This window comes from Zootoca vivipara, chromosome 8 (genome assembly GCF_963506605.1).
Source record: "Zootoca vivipara chromosome 8, rZooViv1.1, whole genome shotgun sequence".
Lineage (NCBI taxonomy): Eukaryota > Metazoa > Chordata > Lepidosauria > Squamata > Lacertidae > Zootoca > Zootoca vivipara.
The window spans coordinates 74,703,076-74,721,034 of NC_083283.1; positions in this window are offsets into that span (position 1 = coordinate 74,703,076).

Genomic DNA, 17,959 nt, shown 5'->3' on the forward strand with positions numbered 1-17,959 from the left:
AGAGAAGGGTTTTTATCATAGGGAATAAAATCAGGCCTCAACAACTTAACCTGCGGAAAAACTTTTTTTTGAAAAAAATCCCTGACCGGCGGGTCAGAATTTCACCAAAAATCTGACGTTACCCGATTCACTCAAAAACGGTGCCAAACTATTGCAAAGACTCCCCTGATACGTTTGACGATGGATACAGAAGGGTTTTTATCATAGGGAATAAAATCAGGCCTCGACAACTTAACCTGCGGAAAAACTTTCTTTTGAAAAAAATCCCTGACCGGCGGGTCAGAATTTCACAAAAAATCTGACGTTACCCTATTCACTCAAAAATGGTGCCAAACTGTTGCAAAGACTCCCCTGATACGTTTGGCGGTGGATACAGAAGGGTTTTTATCAGAGGGAATAAAATCAGGCCTCGACAACTTAACCTGCGGGAAAACTTTTTTTAAAAAAAAATCCCTGACCGGCGGGTCAGAATTTCACCAAAAATCTGACGTTACCCGATTCACTCAAAAACGGTGCCAAACTATTGCAAAGACTCCCCTGATACGTTTGACGATGGATACAGAAGGGTTTTTATCATAGGGAATAAAATCAGGCCTCGACAACTTAACCTGCGGAAAAACTATTTTTTGAAAAAAATCCCTGACCGGCGGGTCAGAATTTCACAAAAAATCTGACGTTACCCTATTCACTCAAAAATGGTGCCAAACTGTTGCAAAGACTCCCCTGATACGTTTGGCGGTGGATACAGAAGGGTTTTTATCAGAGGGAATAAAATCAGGCCTCGACAACTTAACCTGCGGGAAAACTTTTTTTTAAAAAAAATCCCTGACCGGCGGGTCAGAATTTCACCAAAAATCTGACGTTACCCGATTCACTCAAAAATGGTGCCAAACTGTTGCAAAGACTCCCCTGATACGTTTGGCGGTGGATAGAGAAGGGTTTTTATCATAGGGAATAAAATCAGGCCTCGACAACTTAACATGCGGAAAAAAATTTTTTTGAATAAAATCCCTGACCGGCGGGTCAGAATTTCACCAAAAATCTGACGTTACCCGGTTCACTCAAAAATGGTGCCAAACTGTTGCAAAGACTCCCCTGATACGTTTGACGGTGGATACAGAAGGGTTTTTATCATAGGGAATAAAATCATGCCTCGACAACTTAACCTGCGGAAAAACTTTTTTTTGAAAAAAATCCCTGACCGGCGGGTCAGAATTTCACCAAAAATCTGACCTTACCCGGTTCACTCAAAAACGGTGCCAAACTGTTGCAAAGACTCCCCTGATACGTTTGACGGTGGATACAGAAGGGTTTTTATCATAGGGAATAAAATCATGCCTCGACAACTTAACCTGCGGAAAAACTTTTTTTTTAAGAAAATCCCTGACCGGCGGGTCAGAATTTCACAAAAAATCTGACGTTACCCTATTCACTCAAAAATGGTGCCAAACTGTTGCAAAGACTCCCTTGATACGTTTGGCGGTGGATACAGAAGGGTTTTTATCATAGGGAATAAAATCAGGCCTCGACAACTTAACCTGTGGAAAAACATTTTTTTGAAAAAAATCCCTAACCGGCGGGTCAGAATTTCACCAAAAATCTGACGTTACCCTATTCACTCAAAAACGGTGCCAAACTGTTGCAAAGACTCCCTTGATACGTTTGGCGGTGGATACAGAAGGGTTTTTATCATAGGGAATAAAATCAGGCCTCGACAACTTAACCTGCGGAAAAACTTTTTTTAAAAAAATCCCTGACCGGCGGGTCAGAATTTCACCAAAAATTTGACGTTACCCGATTCACTAAAAAACGGTGCCAAACTGTTGCAAAGACTCTCCTGATACGTTTGGCGGTGGATACAGAAGGGTTTTTATCAGAGGGAATAAAATCAGGCCTTGACAACTTAACCTGCGGAAAAGCTTTTAAAAAAAAATCCCTGACCGGCGGGTCAGAATTTCACCAAAAATCTGACGTTACCCGATTCACTCCAAAACGGTGCCAAACTGTTGCAAAGACTCCCCTGATACGAATGACGGTGGATACAGAAGGGTTTTTATCATAGGGAATAAAATCAGGCCTCGACAACTAAACATGCGGAAATTTTTTTTTTTTGAAAATAATCCCTGACGGGCGGGTCAGAATTTCACCAAAAATCTGACGTTACCCGATTCACTCAAAAACGGTGCCATACTGTTGCAATGACTCCCCTGATACGTTTGGCGGTGGATACAGAAGGGTTTTTATCATAGGGAATAAAATCAGGCCTCGACAACTTAACCTGGGGAAAAACTTTTTTTTGAAAAAAATCCCTGACCGGCGGGTCAGAATTTCACCAAAAAACTGACATTACCCTATTCACTCAAAAATGGTGTCAAACTGTTGCAAAGACTCCCCTGATACGTTTGGCGGTGGATACATAAGGGCTTTTATCATAGGGAATAAAATCAGGGCTCGACAACTTAACCTGGGGAAAAACTTTTTTTTGAAAAGAATCCCTGACCGGCGGGTCAGAATTTCACCAAAAAACTGACGTTACCCTATTCACTCAAAAATGGTGTCAAACTGTTGCAAAGACTCCCCTGATACGATTGGCGGTGGATACAGAAGGGTTTTTATCATAGGGAATAAAATCAGGCCTCAACAACTTAACCTGCGGAAAAACTTTTTTTGAAAAAAATCCCTGACCGGCGGGTCAGAATTTCACCAAAAAACTGACGTTACCCTATTCACTCAAAAATGGTGTCAAACTGTTGCAAAGACTCCCCTGATACGATTGGCGGTGGATACAGTAGGGTTTTTATCATAGGGAATAAAATCATGCCTCGACAACTTAACCTGCGGAAAAACTTTTTTGTGAAAAAAATGCCTGACCGGCGGGTCAGAATTTCACCAAAAATCTGACCTTACCCAATTCATTCAAAAACGGTGCCAAACTGTTGCAATGACTCCCCTGATACGTTTGGCGGTGGATAGAGAAGGGTTTTTATCATAGGGAATAAAATCAGGCCTCGACAACTTAACCTGCGGAAAAACTTTTTTTTGAAAAAAATCCCTGACCGGCGGGTCAGAATTTCACCAAAAATCTGACGTTACCCTATTCACTCAAAAACGGTGCCAAACTGTTGCAAAGACTCCCTTGATACGTTTGGCGGTGGATACAGAAGGGTTTTTATCATAGGGAATAAAATCAGGCCTCGACAACTTAACCTGCGGAAAAGCTTTTAAAAAAAAAATCCCTGACCGGCGGGTCAGAATTTCACCAAAAATCTGACGTTACCCTATTCACTCAAAAACGGTGCCAAACTGTTGCAATGACTCTCGTGATACGTTTGGCGGTGGATACATAAGGGCTTTTATCATAGGGAATAAAATCAGGGCTCGACAACTTAACCTGGGGAAAAACTTTTTTTTGAAAAAAATCCCTGACCGGCGGGTCAGAATTTCACCAAAAAACTGACGTTACCCTATTCACTCAAAAATGGTGTCAAACTGTTGCAAAGACTCCCCTGATACGATTGGCGGTGGATACAGAAGGGTTTTTATCATAGGGAATAAAATCAGGCCTCGACAACTTAACCTGCGGAAAAACTTTTTTTGAAAAAAATCCCTGACCGGCGGGTCAGAATTTCACCAAAAAACTGACGTTACCCTATTCACTCAAAAATGGTGTCAAACTGTTGCAAAGACTCCCCTGATACGATTGGCGGTGGATACAGAAGGGTTTTTATCATAGGGAATAAAATCATGCCTCGACAACTTAACCTGCGGAAAAACTTTTTTGTGAAAAAAATCCCTGACCGGCGGGTCAGAATTTCACCAAAAATCTGACCTTACCCGATTCATTCAAAAACGGTGCCAAACTGTTGCAATGACTCCCCTGATACGTTTGGCGGTGGATAGAGAAGGGTTTTTATCATAGGGAATAAAATCAGGCCTCGACAACTTAACCTGCGGAAAAACTTTTTTTTGAAAAAAATCCCTGACCGGCGGGTCAGAATTTCACCAAAAATCTGACGTTACCCTATTCACTCAAAAACGGTGCCAAACTGTTGCAAAGACTCCCTTGATACGTTTGGCATTGGATACAGAAGGGTTTTTATCATAGGGAATAAAATCATGCCTCGACAACTTAACCTGTGGAAAAGCTTTAAAAAAAAAAATCCCTGACCGGCGGGTCAGAATTTCACCAAAAATCTGACGTTACCCTATTCACTCAAAAACGGTGCCAAACTGTTGCAATGACTCTCGTGATACGTTTGGCGGTGGATACAGTAGGGTTTTTATCATAGGGAATAAAATCAGGCCTCGACAACTTAACCTGCGGAAAAAACTTATTTTTTAAAAAAATCCCTGACCGGCGGGTCAGAATTTCACCAAAAATCTGACGTTACCCGATTCACTCAAAAATGGTGCCAAACTGTTGCAAAGACTCCCCTGATACGAATGACGGTGGATACAGAAGGGTTTTTATCATAGGGAATAAAATCAGGCCTCGACAACTTAACATGCGGAAAAAATTTTTTTTGAAAATAATCCCTGACGGGCGGGTCAGAATTTCACCAAAAATCTGACGTTACCCGATTCACTCAAAAACGGTGCCAAACTGTTGCAATGACTCCCCTGATACGTTTGGCGGTGGATACAGAAGGGTTTTTATCATAGGGAATAAAATCAGGCCTCGACAACTTAACCTGCGGAAAAACTTTTTTTTGAAAGAAATCCCTGACCGGCGGGTCAGAATTTCACCAAAAATCTGACGTTACCCGATTCACTCAAAAATGGTGCCAAACTGTTGCAAAGACTCCCCTGATACGTTTGGCGGTGGATACAATAGGGCTTTTATCATAGGGAATAAAATCAGGCCTCGACAACTTAACCTGCGTAAAAACATTTTTTGGGAAAAATCCCTGACCGGCGGGTCAGAATTTCACCAAAAAACTGACGTTACCCGATTCACTCAAAAATGGAGCAAAACTGTTATAAGGTCTCCCCTGATACGTTTGGCGGTGGATACAGAAGGGTTTTTATCATAGGGACTAAAATCAGGCCTCGACAACTTAACCCTCGGAAAAACTTTTTTTGAAAAAAATCCCTGACCGGCGGGTCAGAATTTCACCAAAAAACTGACGTTACCCTATTCACTCAAAAATGGTGTCAAACTGTTGCAAAGACTCCCCTGATACGATTGGCGGTGGATACAGAAGGGTTTTTATCATAGGGAATAAAATCATGCCTCGACAACTTAACCTGCGGAAAAACTTTTTTTTGAAAAAAATCCCTGACCGGCGGGTCAGAATTTCACCAAAAATCTGACCTTACCCGATTCATTCAAAAACGGTGCCAAACTGTTGCAAAGACTCTCCTGATACGTTTGGCGGTGGATAGAGAAGGGTTTTTATCATAGGGAATAAAATCAGGCCTCGACAACTTAACCTGCGGAAAAACTTTTTTTTGAAGAAAATCCCTGAACGGCGGGTCAGAATTTCACAAAAAATCTGACGTTACCCTATTCACTCAAAAATGGTGCCAAACTGTTGCAAAGACTCCCTTGATACGTTTGGCGGTGGATACAGAAGGGTTTTTATCATAGGGAATAAAATCAGGCCTCGACAACTTAACCTGTGGAAAAACTTTTTTTTGAAAAAAATCCCTGACCGGCGGGTCAGAATTTCACCAAAAATCTGACGTTACCCTATTCACTCAAAAACGGTGCCAAACTGTTGCAAAGACTCCCTTGATACGTTTGGCGGTGGATACAGAAGGGTTTTTATCATAGGGAATAAAATCAGGCCTCGACAACTTAACCTGCGGAAAAACTTTAAAAAAAAAAATCCCTGACCGGCGGGTCAGAATTTCACCAAAAATTTGACGTTACCCGATTCCCTAAAAAATGGTGCCAAACTGTTGCAAAGACTCTCCTGATACGTTTGGCGGTGGATACAGAAGGGTTTTTATCAGAGGGAATAAAATCAGGCCTTGACAACTTAACCTGTGGAAAAACTTTTTTTTGAAAAAAATCCCTGACCGGCGGGTCAGAATTTCACCAAAAATCTGACGTTACGCTATTCACTCAAAAACGGTGCCAAACTGTTGCAAAGACTCCCTTGATACGTTTGGCGGTGGATACAGAAGGGTTTTTATCATAGGGAATAAAATCAGGCCTCGACAACTTAACCTGCGGGAAAACTTTTTTTTTAAAAAAATCCCTGACCGGCGGGTCAGAATTTCACCAAAAATCTGACGTTACCCGATTCACTCAAAAATGGTGCCAAACTGTTGCAAAGACTCCCCTGATACGTTTGGCGGTGGATACGGAAGGGTTTTTATCATAGGGAATAAAATCAGGCCTCGACAACTTAACCTGCGGAAAAAACTTATTTTAAAAAAAAATCCCTGACCGGCGGGTCAGAATTTCACCAAAAATCTGACGTTACCCGATTCACTCAAAAACGGTGCCAAACTGTTGCAATGACTCCCCTGATACGTTTGGCGGTGGATACAGAAGGGTTTTTATCATAGGGAGTAAAATCAGGCCTCGACAACTTAACCTGCGGAAAAACTTTTTTTTGAAAGAAATCCCTGACCGGCGGGTCAGAATTTCACCAAAAATCTGACGTTACCCGATTCACTCAAAAATGGTGCCAAACTGTTGCAAAGACTCCCCTGATACGTTTGGCGGTGGATACAGAAGGGCTTTTATCATAGGGAATAAAATCAGGGCTCGACAACTTAACCTGGGGAAAAACTTTTTTTTGAAAAAAATCCCTGACCGGCGGGTCAGAATTTCACCAAAAAACTGACGTTACCCTATTCACTCAAAAATGGTGTCAAACTGTTGCAAAGACTCCCCTGATACGATTGGCGGTGGATACAGAAGGGTTTTTATCATAGGGAATAAAATCAGGCCTCGACAACTTAACCTGCGGAAAAACTTTTTTTGAAAAAAATCCCTGACCGGCGGGTCAGAATTTCACCAAAAAACTGACGTTACCCGATTCACTCAAAAATGGAGCAAAACTGTTATAAAGACTCCCCTGATACGTTTGGCGGTGGATACAGAAGGGTTTTTATCATAGGGAATAAAATCAGGCCTCGACAACTTAACCTGCGGAATAGTTTTTTTAAAAAAAAATCCCTGACCGGTGGGTCAGAATTTCACCAAAAATCTGACGTTACCCGATTCACTCAAAAATGGTGCCAAACTGTTGCAAAGACTCCCCTGATACGTTTGGCGGTGGATACGGAAGGGTTTTTATCATAGGGAATAAAATCAGGCCTCGACAACTTAACCTGCGGAAAAAATCTTTTTTTTGAAAAAAATCCCTGACCGGCGGGTCAGAATTTCACCAAAAATCTGACGTTACCCTATTCACTCAAAAATGGTGCCAAACTGTTGCAAAGACTCCCCTGATACGTTTGGCGGTGGATAGAGAAGGGTTTTTATCATAGGGAATAAAATCAGGCCTCGACAACTTAACCTGCGGAAAAACTTTTTTTTGAAAAAAATCCCTGACCGGCGGGTCAGAATTTCACCAAAAATCTGACGTTACCCGATTCACTCAAAAACGGTGCCAAACTGTTGCAAAGACTCCCTTGATACGTTTGGCGGTGGATACAGAAGAGTTTTTATCATAGGGAATAAAATCAGGCCTCGACAACTTAACCTGCGGAAAAACTTTTTTTTGAAAAAAATCCCTGACCGGCGGGTCAGAATTTCACCAAAAATCTGACGTTACCCTATTCACTCAAAAATGGTGCCAAACTGTTGCAAAGACTCCCCTGATACGTTTGGTGGTGGATAGAGAAGGGTTTTTATCATAGGGAATAAAATCAGGCCTCGACAACTTAACCTGCGGAAAAACTTTTTTTTGAAAGAAATCCCTGACCGGCGGGTCAGAATTTCACCAAAAATCTGACGTTACCCGATTCACTCAAAAACGGTGCCAAACTGTTGCAAAGACTCCCTTGATACGTTTGGCGGTGGATACAGAAGAGTTTTTATCATAGGGAATAAAATCAGGCCTCGACAACTTAACCTGCGGAAAAACTTTTTTTTGAAAAAAATCCCTGACCGGCGGGTCAGAATTTCAGCAAAAAACTGACGTTACCCGATTCACTCAAAAACGGTGCCAAACTGTTGCAAAGACTCCCCTGATACGTTTGGCGGTGGATACAGAAGGGTTTTTATCATAGGGACTAAAATCAGGCCCCGACAACTTAACCTGCGGAAAAACTTTTTTTGAAAAAAATCCCTGACGGGTCAGAATTTCAGCAAAAAACTGACGTTACCCGATTCACTCAAAAACGGTGCCAAACTGTTGCAAAGACTACCCTGATACGTTTGGCGGTGGATACAGAAGGGTTTTTATCATAGGGAACAAAATTAGGCCTCGACAACTTAACCTGCGGAAAAACTTTTTTTTGAAAAAAATCCCTGACCGGCGGGTCAGAATTTCACCAAAAATCTGAGGTTACCCTATTCACTCAAAAATGGTGCCAAACTGTTGCAAAGACTCCCCTGATACGTTTGGCGGTGGATACAGAAGGGTTTTTATCATAGGGAATAAAATCAGGCCTCGACAACTTAACCTGCGGAAAAACTTTTTTTGGAAAGAAATCCCTGACCGGCGGGTCAGAATTTCACCAAAAATCTGACGTTACCCGATTCACTCAAAAATGGTGCCAAACTGTTGCAAAGACTACCCTGATACGTTTGGCGGTGGACACGGAAGGGTTTTTATCATAGGGAATAAAATCAGGCCTCGACAACTTAACCTGCGGGAAAACTTTTTTTAAAAAAAAATCCCTGACCGGCGGGTCAGAATTTCACCAAAAATCTGACGTTACCCGATTCACTCAAAAATGGTGCCAAACTGTTGCAAAGACTCCCCTGATACGTTTGGCGGTGGATACGGAAGGGTTTTTATCATAAGGAATAAAATCAGGCCTCGACAACTTAACCTGCGGGAAAAACTTATTTTAAAAAAAAATCCCTGACCGGCGGGTCAGAATTTCACCAAAAATCTGACGTTACCCGATTCACTCAAAAACGGTGCCAAACTGTTGCAATGACTCCCCTGATACGTTTGGCGGTGGATACAGAAGGGTTTTTATCATAGGGAATAAAATCAGGCCTCGACAACTTAACCTGCGGAAAAACTTTTTTTTGAAAGAAATCCCTGACCGGCGGGTCAGAATTTCACCAAAAATCTGACGTTACCCGATTCACTCAAAAATGGTGCCAAACTGTTGCAAAGACTCCCCTGATACGTTTGGCGGTGGATACAGAAGGGCTTTTATCATAGGGAATAAAATCAGGGCTCGACAACTTAACCTGGGGAAAAACTTTTTTTTGAAAAAAATCCCTGACCGGCGGGTCAGAATTTCACCAAAAAACTGACGTTACCCTATTCACTCAAAAATGGTGTCAAACTGTTGCAAAGACTCCCCTGATACGATTGGCGGTGGATACAGAAGGGTTTTTATCATAGGGAATAAAATCAGGCCTCGACAACTTAACCTGCGGAAAAACTTTTTTTGAAAAAAATCCCTGACCGGCGGGTCAGAATTTCACCAAAAAACTGACGTTACCCGATTCACTCAAAAATGGAGCAAAACTGTTATAAAGACTCCCCTGATACGTTTGGCGGTGGATACAGAAGGGTTTTTATCATAGGGAATAAAATCAGGCCTCGACAACTTAACCTGCGGAATAGTTTTTTTTAAAAAAAATCCCTGACCGGCGGGTCAGAATTTCACCAAAAATCTGACGTTACCCGATTCACTCAAAAATGGTGCCAAACTGTTGCAAAGACTCCCCTGATACGTTTGGCGGTGGATACGGAAGGGTTTTTATCATAGGGAATAAAATCAGGCCTCGACAACTTAACCTGTGGAAAAAATCTTTTTTTTGAAAAAAATCCCTGACCGGCGGGTCAGAATTTCACCAAAAATCTGACGTTACCCTATTCACTCAAAAATGGTGCCAAACTGTTGCAAAGACTCCCCTGATACGTTTGGCGGTGGATAGAGAAGGGTTTTTATCATAGGGAATAAAATCAGGCCTCGACAACTTAACCTGCGGAAAAACTTTTTTTTGAAAAAAATCCCTGACCGGCGGGTCAGAATTTCACCAAAAATCTGACGTTACCCGATTCACTCAAAAACGGTGCCAAACTGTTGCAATGGCTCCCCTGATACGTTTGCCGGTGGATACAGAAGTGTTTTTCTAATAGGGAATAAAATCAGGCCTCGACAACTTAACATGTGGAAAAAACTTTTTTTTGAAAAAAATCCCTGACCGGCGGGTCAGAATTTCAGCAAAAAACTGACGTTACCCGATTCACTCAAAAACGGTGCCAAACTGTTGCAAAGACTCCCCTGATACGTTTGGCGGTGGATACAGAAGGGTTTTTATCATAGGGACTAAAATCAGGCCCCGACAACTTAACCTGCGGAAAAACTTTTTTTGAAAAAAATCCCTGACGGGTCAGAATTTCAGCAAAAAAATGACGTTACCCGATTCACTCAAAAACGGTGCCAAACTGTTAATAATAATAATAATAATAATAATAATAATAATAATAATAATAAATTTTTATTTATACCCCGCCCTCCCCAGTCAAAAACCGGGCTCAGGGCGGCTGACACCAACAGAACCACAATAAAACATAAAAACAATTAATTAAAATACAGATTAAAATACAGTATTAAAATTTAAAGTGCAGCCTCATTTCAAGTAGGCCATAAGTGGCTGACACCAACAGAACCACAATAAAACATTAAAAAAAAAAATTAGTTAAAATACAGATTAAAATACAGTATTAAAATTTAAAGTGCAGCCTCATTTCAAGTAGTCCATAAATCCAAGCCATGAGGGAGAAAAACACAGGGGTCAGGCTGAGTCTAACCCAAAGGCCAGGCGGAACAGCTCTGTCTTGCAGGCCCTGCGGAAAGATGACAAATCCCGCAGGGCCCTGGTCTCCTGGGAAAGAGCGTTCCACCAGGTTGGGGCCAGTACTGAAAAGTCCCTGGCTCTAGTAGAGGCCAATCTAGCCATCTTATGACTCGGGATCTCCAGAATATTATTGTTTGTGGACCTTAAGGTCCTCCGCGGGGCATACCAGGAGAGGCGGTCCCGTAGGTACGAGGGTCCCAAGTCGCATAGGGCTTTAAAGGTCAAAACCAGCACCTTAAACCTGATCCTGTACTCCACCGGGAGCCAGTGCAGCTGGTAAAGCACTGGATGAATGTGATCCCACGGCCGGGACCCTGTAAGGAGCCTCGCCGCGGCATTCTGCACCCGCTGGAGTTTCTGGGTCAGCTTTAAGGGCAACCCTGCGTAGAGCGAGTTACAATAGTCAAACCTGGAGGTGATCGTCGCATGGATCACTGTGGCCAGATCGGGGCGAGAGAGGTAAGGGACCAACTGCTTGATGCGGCGGAGATGGAAAAATGCCACCTTTGCTGTGGATGCAACCTGCGCCTCCATGGAAAGACTACCCTGATACGTTTGGCGGTGGATACAGAAGGGTTTTTATCATAGGGAACAAAATTAGGCCTCGACAACTTAACCTGCGGAAAAACTTTTTTTTGAAAAAAATCCCTGACCGGCGGGTCAGAATTTCACCAAAAATCTGAGGTTACCCTATTCACTCAAAAATGGTGCCAAACTGTTGCAAAGACTCCCCTGATACGTTTGGCGGTGGATACAGAAGAGTTTTTATCATAGGGAATAAAATCAGGCCTCGACAACTTAACCTGCGGAAAAACTTTTTTTTGAAAAAAATCCCTGACCGGCGGGTCAGAATTTCAGCAAAAAACTGACGTTACCCGATTCACTCAAAAACGGTGCCAAACTGTTGCAAAGACTCCCCTGATACGTTTGGCGGTGGATACAGAAGGGTTTTTATCATAGGGACTAAAATCAGGCCCCGACAACTTAACCTGCGGAAAAACTTTTTTTGAAAAAAATCCCTGACGGGTCAGAATTTCAGCAAAAAACTGACGTTACCCGATTCACTCAAAAACGGTGCCAAACTGTTGCAAAGACTACCCTGATACGTTTGGCGGTGGATACAGAAGGGTTTTTATCATAGGGAACAAAATCAGGCCTCGACAACTTAACCTGCGGAAAAACTTTTTTTTGAAAAAAATCCCTGACCGGCGGGTCAGAATTTCACCAAAAATCTGAGGTTACCCTATTCACTCAAAAATGGTGCCAAACTGTTGCAAAGACTCCCCTGATACGTTTGGCGGTGGATACAGAAGGGTTTTTATCATAGGGAATAAAATCAGGCCTCGACAACTTAACCTGCGGAAAAACTTTTTTTGGAAAGAAATCCCTGACCGGCGGGTCAGAATTTCACCAAAAATCTGACGTTACCCGATTCACTCAAAAATGGTGCCAAACTGTTGCAAAGACTACCCTGATACGTTTGGCGGTGGACACGGAAGGGTTTTTATCATAGGGAATAAAATCAGGCCTCGACAACTTAACCTGCGGGAAAACTTTTTTTTAAAAAAAATCCCTGACCGGCGGGTCAGAATTTCACCAAAAATCTGAGGTTACCCGATTCACTCAAAAATGGTGCCAAACTGTTGCAAAGACTCCCCTGATACGTTTGGCGGTGGATACGGAAGGGTTTTTATCATAGGGAATAAAATCAGGCCTCGACAACTTAACCTGCGGGAAAAACTTATTTTAAAAAAAAATCCCTGACCGGCGGGTCAGAATTTCACCAAAAATCTGATGTTACCCGATTCACTCAAAAACGGTGCCAAACTGTTGCAATGACTCCCCTGATACGTTTGGCGGTGGATACAGAAGGGTTTTTATCATAGGGAATAAAATCAGGCCTCGACAACTTAACCTGCGGAAAAACTTTTTTTTGAAAGAAATCCCTGACCGGCGGGTCAGAATTTCACCAAAAATCTGACGTTACCCGATTCACTCAAAAATGGTGCCAAACTGTTGCAAAGACTCCCCTGATACGTTTGGCGGTGGATACAGAAGGGCTTTTATCATAGGGAATAAAATCAGGGCTCGACAACTTAACCTGGGGAAAAACTTTTTTTTGAAAAAAATCCCTGACCGGCGGGTCAGAATTTCACCAAAAAACTGACGTTACCCTATTCACTCAAAAATGGTGTCAAACTGTTGCAAAGACTCCCCTGATACGATTGGCGGTGGATACAGAAGGGTTTTTATCATAGGGAATAAAATCAGGCCTCGACAACTTAACCTGCGGAAAAACTTTTTTTGAAAAAAATCCCTGACCGGCGGGTCAGAATTTCACCAAAAAACTGACGTTACCCGATTCACTCAAAAATGGAGCAAAACTGTTATAAAGACTCCCCTGATACGTTTGGCGGTGGATACAGAAGGGTTTTTATCATAGGGAATAAAATCAGGCCTCGACAACTTAACCTGCGGAATAGTTTTTTTTAAAAAAAAAATCCCTGACCGCCGGGTCAGAATTTCACCAAAAATCTGACGTTACCCGATTCACTCAAAAATGGTGCCAAACTGTTGCAAAGACTCCCCTGATACGTTTGGCGGTGGATACGGAAGGGTTTTTATCATAGGGAATAAAATCAGGCCTCGACAACTTAACCTGCGGAAAAAATCTTTTTTTTGAAAAAAATCCCTGACCGGCGGGTCAGAATTTCACCAAAAATCTGACGTTACCCTATTCACTCAAAAATGGTGCCAAACTGTTGCAAAGACTCCCCTGATACGTTTGGCGGTGGATAGAGAAGGGTTTTTATCATAGGGAATAAAATCAGGCCTCGACAACTTAACCTGCGGAAAAACTTTTTTTTGAAAAAAATCCCTGACCGGCGGGTCAGAATTTCACCAAAAATCTGACGTTACCCGATTCACTCAAAAACGGTGCCAAACTGTTGCAATGGCTCCCCTGATACGTTTGCCGGTGGATACAGAAGGGTTTTTATCATAGGGACTAAAATCAGGCCCCGACAACTTAACCTGCGGAAAAACTTTTTTTGAAAAAAATCCCTGACGGGTCAGAATTTCAGCAAAAAACTGACGTTACCCGATTCACTCAAAAACGGTGCCAAACTGTTAATAATAATAATAATAATAATAATAATAATAATAATAATAATAAATTTTTATTTATACCCCGCCCTCCCCAGTCAAAAACCGGGCTCAGGGCGGCTGACACCAACAGAACCACAATAAAACATAAAAACAATTAATTAAAATACAGATTAAAATACAGTATTAAAATTTAAAGTGCAGCCTCATTTCAAGTAGGCCATAAGTGGCTGACACCAACAGAACCACAATAAAACATTAAAAAAAAAAATTAGTTAAAATACAGATTAAAATACAGTATTAAAATTTAAAGTGCAGCCTCATTTCAAGTAGTCCATAAATCCAAGCCATGAGGGAGAAAAACACAGGGGTCAGGCTGAGTCTAACCCAAAGGCCAGGCGGAACAGCTCTGTCTTGCAGGCCCTGCGGAAAGATGACAAATCCCGCAGGGCCCTGGTCTCCTGGGAAAGAGCGTTCCACCAGGTTGGGGCCAGTACTGAAAAGTCCCTGGCTCTAGTAGAGGCCAATCTAGCCATCTTATGACTCGGGATCTCCAGAATATTATTGTTTGTGGACCTTAAGGTCCTCCGCGGGGCATACCAGGAGAGGCGGTCCCGTAGGTACGAGGGTCCCAAGTCGCATAGGGCTTTAAAGGTCAAAACCAGCACCTTAAACCTGATCCTGTACTCCACCGGGAGCCAGTGCAGCTGGTAAAGCACTGGATGAATGTGATCCCACGGCCGGGACCCTGTAAGGAGCCTCGCCGCGGCATTCTGCACCCGCTGGAGTTTCTGGGTCAGCTTTAAGGGCAACCCTGCGTAGAGCGAGTTACAATAGTCAAACCTGGAGGTGATCGTCGCATGGATCACTGTGGCCAGATCGGGGCGAGAGAGGTAAGGGACCAACTGCTTGATGCGGCGGAGATGGAAAAATGCCACCTTTGCTGTGGATGCAACCTGCGCCTCCATGGAAAGACTACCCTGATACGTTTGGCGGTGGATACAGAAGGGTTTTTATCATAGGGAACAAAATTAGGCCTCGACAACTTAACCTGCGGAAAAACTTTTTTTTGAAAAAAATCCCTGACCGGCGGGTCAGAATTTCACCAAAAATCTGAGGTTACCCTATTCACTCAAAAATGGTGCCAAACTATTGCAAAGACTCCCCTGATACGTTTGGCGGTGGATACAGAAGGGTTTTTATCATAGGGAATAAAATCAGGCCTCGACAACTTAACCTGCGGGAAAACTTTTTTTAAAAAAAAATCCCTGACCGGCGGGTCAGAATTTCACCAAAAATCTGACGTTACCCGATTCACTCAAAAATGGTGCCAAACTGTTGCAAAGACTCCCCTGATACGTTTGGCGGTGGATACGGAAGGGTTTTTATCATAGGGAATAAAATCAGGCCTCGACAACTTAACCTGCGGAAAAACTTATTTTTTAAAAAAATCCCTGACCGGCGGGTCAGAATTTCACCAAAAATCTGACGTTACCCGATTCACTCAAAAACGGTGCCAAACTGTTGCAATGACTCCCCTGATACGTTTGGCGGTGGATACAGAAGGGTTTTTATCATAGGGAATAAAATCAGGCCTCGACAACTTAACCTGCGGAAAAACTTTTTTTTGAAAAAAATCCCTGACCGGCGGGTCAGAATTTCACCAAAAAACTGACGTTACCCTATTCACTCAAAAATGGTGTCAAACTGTTGCAAAGACTCCCCTGATACGATTGGCGGTGGATACAGAAGGGTTTTTATCATAGGGAATAAAATCAGGCCTCGACAACTTAACCTGCGGAAAAACTTTTTTTGAAAAAAATCCCTGACCGGCGGGTCAGAATTTCACCAAAAAACTGACGTTACCCGATTCACTCAAAAATGGAGCAAAACTGTTATAAAGACTCCCCTGATACGTTTGGCGGTGGATACAGAAGGGTTTTTATCATAGGGAATAAAATCAGGCCTCGACAACTTAACCTGCGGAATAGTTTTTTTTAAAAAAAATCCCTGACCGGCGGGTCAGAATTTCACCAAAAATCTGACGTTACCCGATTCACTCAAAAATGGTGCCAAACTGTTGCAAAGACTCCCCTGATACGTTTGGCGGTGGATACGGAAGGGTTTTTATCATAGGGAATAAAATCAGGCCTCGACAACTTAACCTGCGGAAAAAATCTTTTTTTTGAAAAAAATCCCTGACCGGCGGGTCAGAATTTCACCAAAAATCTGACGTTACCCTATTCACTCAAAAATGGTGCCAAACTGTTGCAAAGACTCCCCTGATACGTTTGGCGGTGGATAGAGAAGGGTTTTTATCATAGGGAATAAAATCAGGCCTCGACAACTTAACCTGCGGAAAAACTTTTTTTTGAAAGAAATCCCTGACCGGCGGGTCAGAATTTCACCAAAAATCTGACGTTACCCGATTCACTCAAAAACGGTGCCAAACTGTTGCAAAGACTCCCTTGATACGTTTGGCGGTGGATACAGAAGAGTTTTTATCATAGGGAATAAAATCAGGCCTCGACAACTTAACCTGCGGAAAAACTTTTTTTTGAAAAAAATCCCTGACCGGCGGGTCAGAATTTCACCAAAAATCTGACGTTACCCGATTCACTCAAAAATGGAGCAAAACTGTTATAAAGACTCCCCTGATACGTTTGGCGGTGGATACAGAAGGGTTTTTATCATAGGGAATAAAATCAGGCCTCGACAACTTAACCTGCGGAATAGTTTTTTTAAAAAAAAATCCCTGACCGGCGGGTCAGAATTTCACCAAAAATCTGACGTTACCCGATTCACTCAAAAATGGTGCCAAACTGTTGCAAAGACTCCCCTGATACGTTTGGCGGTGGATACGGAAGGGTTTTTATCATAGGGAATAAAATCAGGCCTCGACAACTTAACCTGCGGAAAAAATCTTTTTTTTTGAAAAAAATCCCTGACCGGCGGGTCAGAATTTCACCAAAAATCTGACGTTACCCTATTCACTCAAAAATGGTGCCAAACTGTTGCAAAGACTCCCCTGATACGTTTGGCGGTGGATAGAGAAGGGTTTTTATCATAGGGAATAAAATCAGGCCTCGACAACTTAACCTGCGGAAAAACTTTTTTTTGAAAGAAATCCCTGACCGGCGGGTCAGAATTTCACCAAAAATCGGACGTTACCCGATTCACTCAAAAACGGTGCCAAACTGTTGCAAAGACTCCCTTGATACGTTTGGCGGTGGATACAGAAGAGTTTTTATCATAGGGAATAAAATCAGGCCTCGACAACTTAACCTGCGGAAAAACTTTTTTTTGAAAAAAATCCCTGACCGGCGGGTCAGAATTTCACCAAAAATCTGACGTTACCCTATTCACTCAAAAATGGTGCCAAACTGTTGCAAAGACTCCCCTGATACGTTTGGTGGTGGATAGAGAAGGGTTTTTATCATAGGGAATAAAATCAGGCCTCGACAACTTAACCTGCGGAAAAACTTTTTTTTGAAAGAAATCCCTGACCGGCGGGTCAGAATTTCACCAAAAATCTGAGGTTACCCTATTCACTCAAAAATGGTGCCAAACTGTTGCAAAGACTCCCCTGATACGTTTGGCGGTGGATACAGAAGGGTTTTTATCATAGGGAATAAAATCAGGCCTCGACAACTTAACCTGCGGAAAAACTTTTTTTGGAAAGAAATCCCTGACCGGCGGGTCAGAATTTCACCAAAAATCTGACGTTACCCGATTCACTCAAAAATGGTGCCAAACTGTTGCAAAGACTACCCTGATACGTTTGGCGGTGGATACGGAAGGGTTTTTATCATAGGGAATAAAATCAGGCCTCGACAACTTAACCTGCGGGAAAAACTTATTTTAAAAAAAAATCCCTGACCGGCGGGTCAGAATTTC